The sequence below is a fragment of the Triplophysa dalaica genome, chromosome 3, assembly GCF_015846415.1.
Source record: "Triplophysa dalaica isolate WHDGS20190420 chromosome 3, ASM1584641v1, whole genome shotgun sequence".
NCBI classification, from domain to species: Eukaryota; Metazoa; Chordata; class Actinopteri; order Cypriniformes; family Nemacheilidae; genus Triplophysa; species Triplophysa dalaica.
The window spans coordinates 3,725,529-3,731,528 of record NC_079544.1 but is presented as its reverse complement, the minus strand read 5'-3'; positions in this window follow the sequence as shown (position 1 = coordinate 3,731,528).

Sequence of the window (6,000 nt, the reverse complement as noted above, 5' to 3'; positions counted from 1 at the left end):
TTGGCAGCGCGGCTTGGCAGCGCGGCTTGGCAGCGCGGCAATTTGAAGGTCGTGAGTTCGAGCCTCACACGGGACAGCGTGGTGGGACATTCTTTTGAACTGGTTTCAGATCCCACAGGGCTCCATTTACTTGCAGGTAACTGTTCGTGTACCTTTGGACGGACTGCCTCTATTTAGGAAACACATCTTAGCGGCACACCACGCTCCCGCGGAGGAACGTTAACGTGCGTGTGCTCCCTTGTGGTCTAGTGGCTAGGATTCGGCGCTCTCACCGATGCGGTGAGGTAATTATGTTTAGGACGCCCTGTGATTGTTTTTCGTGGGACTTATTAAACAATGGCCTTTGAACGGTCTCCAAGGCTTCAAAAGAAGCTTTGAGGAAGATTCGAACCAGCGACCTAAGGACCACCAGCTTGACACCTACAGTCCTCCGCGCTACCAACTGAGCTGTCGAACGCCCGGTTACAGACCACCGTCTGAGGTTTCTTTTTGCTTACGTCAGCGGCAGCCCTCGTGGGACGAAAATCTTGCTACTGTGGAGAACAAGAAACGAGGAGACAAGAGACGAAAATGCGTCGAGTAAGTTTAATATCCACTTTAATATTCCTCGCGCCGAACAGCGAGTGAGATCAAAACAACCACACACGTAAAAACCGGAACAACACTAAACTGACTCCTCCCTCCCTTAAAGGTACAGTACCCTGGTGAATGTCTCATAATAAACATAATACTTGTGGTTCGCCACACTACTCACTTATAAGGCACTTCATAATCTTGCACCACAATATCTTACTCAACTTCTTCATGTTTACACTCCTTTACTACTATGGGTGCTAGATCTTTTAGTCATGCTGCTCCCCGCCTATGGAACTCTCTGCCTCTTGATGTTCGCAATAACGAATGCTTGTTGACTTTTAAAACGCGTCTTAAGACGTGTCTTTTTCAACAGGCTTTTTTTCACCTTTTAACATGATTAATTGAGACTTTATTGCACTTTATATGTATATGCTGCTTGTTTGTTATGTGTTTTGTTTTATGTAGTGACCTGTACATCACTTGTGAGGTGACCTTGGGTGTTCTGAAAGGCGCCATGAAATAAAATGCATTATTATTATTTATTATTAATTTCGTAGTGTTTTCAGTGGACTGGTTTTAGAGATGATTGAAACGACAGCCAGCAATCAACTATTTGACAATCATACGGACACACAATTAGGTTCCACAAAGACTTGAACACAGATCGCTGCATTCAAAGCCCAGAGTGCTGACCATTACACCATGGAACCCACGATTAAAGAAGACACATGACACATGTCGGTATATACACTTGTGCAGCGAGTGAGCGGTTTATGGTTTGGCAACTGTGTTGAAGACCTTGTCTTTGCTCGGTGCCGAGGCTGCAGATTTGCCCTTTAGTCCGAGGCTCGTTGGTCAATGGATATGATTCTCGCTTAGTGTGTGTGTCAGTGTGTGTATCATATTACATGTATTATTTATACTTAACATGTTTTCGTGTTGGTATCTCTGGAAAAAAATGTCCGTTGGGTGTGAGTGCGTGAGTGAATGAGTAAGTTTGTGTGCCCTGCGATGGGTTGGCACTCCATCCAGGGTGTATCCTGCCTTGATGCCCGATGACTCCTGAGATAGGCACAGGCTCCCCGTGACCCGAGGTGGTTCGGATAAGCGGTAGAAAATAGAATGGAATGGAACAGGAGGGACTAAAAGCCGCGCTTGAAAAGTTTTTTTTTTTGCAGCCTAAGGTTAGCTATCTTGGCCACCTCATTTCTGCTGAAGGCGTATCCACAGACCCGGGTAAAACCCAAGTTGTGGATCAGCGTTGTTGTCCATCTAGTGCCACAGAGCTACGATCCTTCCTGGGCTGTGCGAGTAACTACCGCCGTTTTGTGGAGGGATTTGCAAAGATTGCAGCCCCTCTGCATCGACTGGTAGCAGAGTTTTCTGGTAGTAAGAGGAAGCCCAGAAAGCAGGTTGGTGCAGGCTTTGTCGATGCCTGGAGTGAGCAGTGTGAGAAGAGCTTTGAGGAGTTAAAGCAACGACTCGTTTCTACACCAGTACTTGCATATGCTGACTTTTCCCAGCCATTTATTTTGGAGGTGGATGCCAGTCATGGAGGACTGGGGGCAGTCCTCTCTCAAGAGCAAGAAGGCCAAGTGCGCCCTATTGCGTATGCAAGTCGCAGTCTGAGGCCCACGGAATGTGATATGTTTAACTACAGCTCAATGAAGTTGGAGTTTGTGGCACTCAAGTGGGCCATGACAGAGAAATTCAGAGAGTATCTGTTGGGCAATCGGTGTGTGGTTTTTACTGATAATAACCCTCTCAGTCATTTGTCCACTGCAAAACTTGGGGCTACTGAGCAGCGTTGGGCCACACGGTTGGCGTCATTTGACTTTGACATACGTTTTCGGTCAGGAAAGAGTAATCAGAATGCAGATGCCCTTTCCCGCCAGTATCCTTCTGAGGGTGAAGGAATTGGTGGGTTAATGCCAGGAACGGCAGTACCAGCCCCTTTGCAGCAGGCCCTTGAGGGTCAATTAGCAGTAGACGTACAACAAGCCATGATTGTTACTGTGCCAGGTTGTTCTTTGGAGGATTTGGCATCACTGCAAGCAGTAGATCCTGTTATGTCTGAGGTCCTTCCATTTTGGAGGCGGAATGCATGCCCTGGGCGAGAGGTGCGCCAACAGATGTCCTCTGCAGCGTTGACGTTGCTTCGCCAATGGGATCGATTGGTGGATAAGGATGGGTTGATCTATCGGCAGGTTCATTGTCCCACTGATAGGGGAGAGGTCCTGCAGTTACTTCTGCCGTTACCTTGAGGTTAGAGGTTTTTACTTCATTGCATGAGCAACATGGCCATCAGGGCATCGAAAGGATGGCAGAGTTGATTAGAAGGCGGTGTTATTGGCCAGGTGCGGATGTATTTAGTAAGTATACCTTGGCTGTGCCCACTCGAGATCAACGGGCTGAGACCGTAGCGCAGGCCTTGGTTACAGAATGGTTTTACAAGTTCGGCATTCCAAGCCGTTTGCATTCGGACCAGGGAAGAAATTTTAAATCTTTGTTGATTCGCCAGCTATGTTGCCTGTATGGGGTGAAGAAGTCTCTTCAACCGGACTCTGCACAATTTACTGCGCACTTTGCCGGCTTCTATAAAAAGGGAATGGGTTGCGTGTTTGCCCCAGGTTCTCTTTTGCTATAATAAAACTCCACATCAAACCACGGGTGAGTCGCCACCCGTGGCTTGGAGGCCTAGGATCTAGCCTGTCCAACTACTGGGCAGCCTGGGCAGCCAGGGCTGCTGCCTCGAGGGACGGGTTGAGAGTAAGCTCACCTGTGGCCTCTCTACGTAATGTGGCATTGAAATCCATGTTCTCTAAGGCAAAGAGAAAAACACAAGACACAGCACCGTTAAAAAAACACATATACACCAGTATGAAAAGCCTGAACCGGATTTGAACCGTGGTTGCTGGGGCTACAATGCAGAGTACTAACCACTATACGATCTCGCCTGGCCAACAGCCCTCTGGCGAAGATGACGTAGCAGGACTTCATCACTACATCTGTAAGGAGGGGATTGGCAGCTTTTGCTGAGGTTTCACGGAAATCCTGACGCATGTGCTCGATGAACTCCCTCCTCAAAGCTCAAATGTCGACTCCAACGTAAGAGCAAAGTGTTTATTTTAATGTTAACAACAGAGGGCGGGGCAATTGACTTACAATGGGGAAACTCTTCGCCCGAACATGTTTTAAAAACTGCCCTGACAACTCAACTTTGGTCTTTTATCTGGCCATGCTTTCCTTAAAGGTCCCTCTTAAGAAGGCATTTGTAAAATCACATCAAAGGCTATGAAGTATGTACACATTGTTTTAGATTGTTGTGTACTACATTGTTATATACCAAGTTGCAATGACAAACCATCGAGCAGACCTGTACCCGTCAATTTGGCTGAGATGGTCTGCAGGTACTTAAAGTGAGATGCGATTTTAAAAGCTGCCTTCATAGCAAAGTCCGAGGGCAAACTGGCCATATTAAACACCAGCATCTTAGACTGCTCGGCCACGCTACCACATAACTGCAGCAATGGAAGACCATTTTTCACCACTCTATCTCTCCGAGCGCTTTACATGAATAAGTCAAAGAAGGAAAGGCAGGACTTCAATAACACGAAAAGGGCACATGGTCCCTTGACGTGACCCGGATTCGAACCGGGGTTGCTGCGGCCACAACGCAGAGTACTAACCTCTATACGATCACGGCTTGCCAACAGCCCTCCGGTAAATTTGCATTAGCAGGACTTCGTCATTACATCTGCAAGGAGGGGATTGGCAACTTTTGCTGAGGTCTCACAAAATTCCTGACACAAGTGCTCAATGAAATCCCTCCTCAAAGCCCATATGTCGACTCCAACGTAAGAGCAAACTTTTTATTTTAGTCTTGAAAACATAGGGTGGGGCCATTGACTTACAATGGGGAAACTCATACTTTTTTGATGTAGGGGTGTTCAGTCCTATCTCTGGAGGCGTTGCCACCTGTAGATTGCGGTTCAGCCAGTCAGACGTGTTTTCAAAACTGCCCTGACAACTCATCTTTGGTCTTTTATCTGGCCGTGCTTTTCTTAAGCACTTTGAATTGCCCCAGTGTATGAAATGTGCTATATAAATAAACTAGCCTTGCCTTGCCTAAAGGTCCCTCCAAAGAAAAATGTGAAAAATCACATAAAAGGCCATAAAGTATGTACAGTCGTGGCCAAAAGTTTTGAGAATTACATAAATATTCGTTTTCAAAAAGTTTGCTGCTAAACTGCTTTTAGATTTTTGTTTCAATTGTTTCTGTGATGTACTGAAATATAATTACAAGCACTTCATACGTTTCAAAGGCTTTTATCGACAATTACATGACATTTATGCATAGAGTAAGTATTTGCAGTGTTGGCCCTTCTTTTTCAGGACCTCTGCAATTCGACTGGGCATGCTCTCAATCAACTTCTGGGCCAAATCCTGACTGATAGCAACCCATTCTTTCATAATAACTTCGTGGAGTTATTAGTGGGTTTTTGTTTGTCCACCCGCCTCTTGAGGATCGACCACAAGTTCTCAATGGGATTAAGATCTGGGGAGTTTCCAGGCCATGGACCCAAAATTTCTACATTCTGGTCCCTGAGCCACTTAGTTTTCACTTTTGCCTTATGGCACGTTGCTCCATCGTGCTGGAAAATGCATTGTTCTTCACCAAACTGTTGTTGGATTGTTGGAAGAAGTTGCTGTTGGAGGGTGTTTTGGTACCATTCTTTATTCATGGCTGTGTTTTTGGGCAGAACTGTGAGTGAGCCCACTCCCTTGGATGAGAAGCAACCCCACACATGAATGGTATTAGGATGCTTTACTGTTGGCATGACACAGGACTGATGGTAGCGCTCACCTTTTCTTCTCCGGACAAGCCTTTTTCCAAATGCCCCAAACAATCGGAAAGGGGCTTCATCAGAGAATATGACTTTGCCACAGTCCACAGCAGTCCATTCACTATACTTTCTGCAGAAGATCAATCTGTCCCTGATGTTTTTTTTGGAGAGAAATGGCTTCTTTGCTGCCCTTCTTGACACCAGGCCATCTTCCAAAAGTCTTCGCCTCACTGTGCGTGCAGATGCGCTCACACCTGCCTGCTGCCATTCCTGAGCAAGCTCTGCACTGGTGGCACTCCGATCCCGCAGCTGAATCCTCTTTAGGAGACGATCCTGGCGCTTGCTGGACTTTCTTGGACGCCCTGAAGCCTTCTTTACAAGAATTGAACCTCTTTCCTTGAAGTTCTTGATGAACCTATAAATTGTTGATTTAGGTGCAATCTTAGTAGCCTCAATATCCTTGCCTGTGAAGCCATTTTTATGCAACTCAATGATGGCAGCACGCGTTTCTTTGCAGGTCACCATGGTTAACAATGGAAGAACAATGATTTCAAGCATCACCCTCCTTTTAACATGT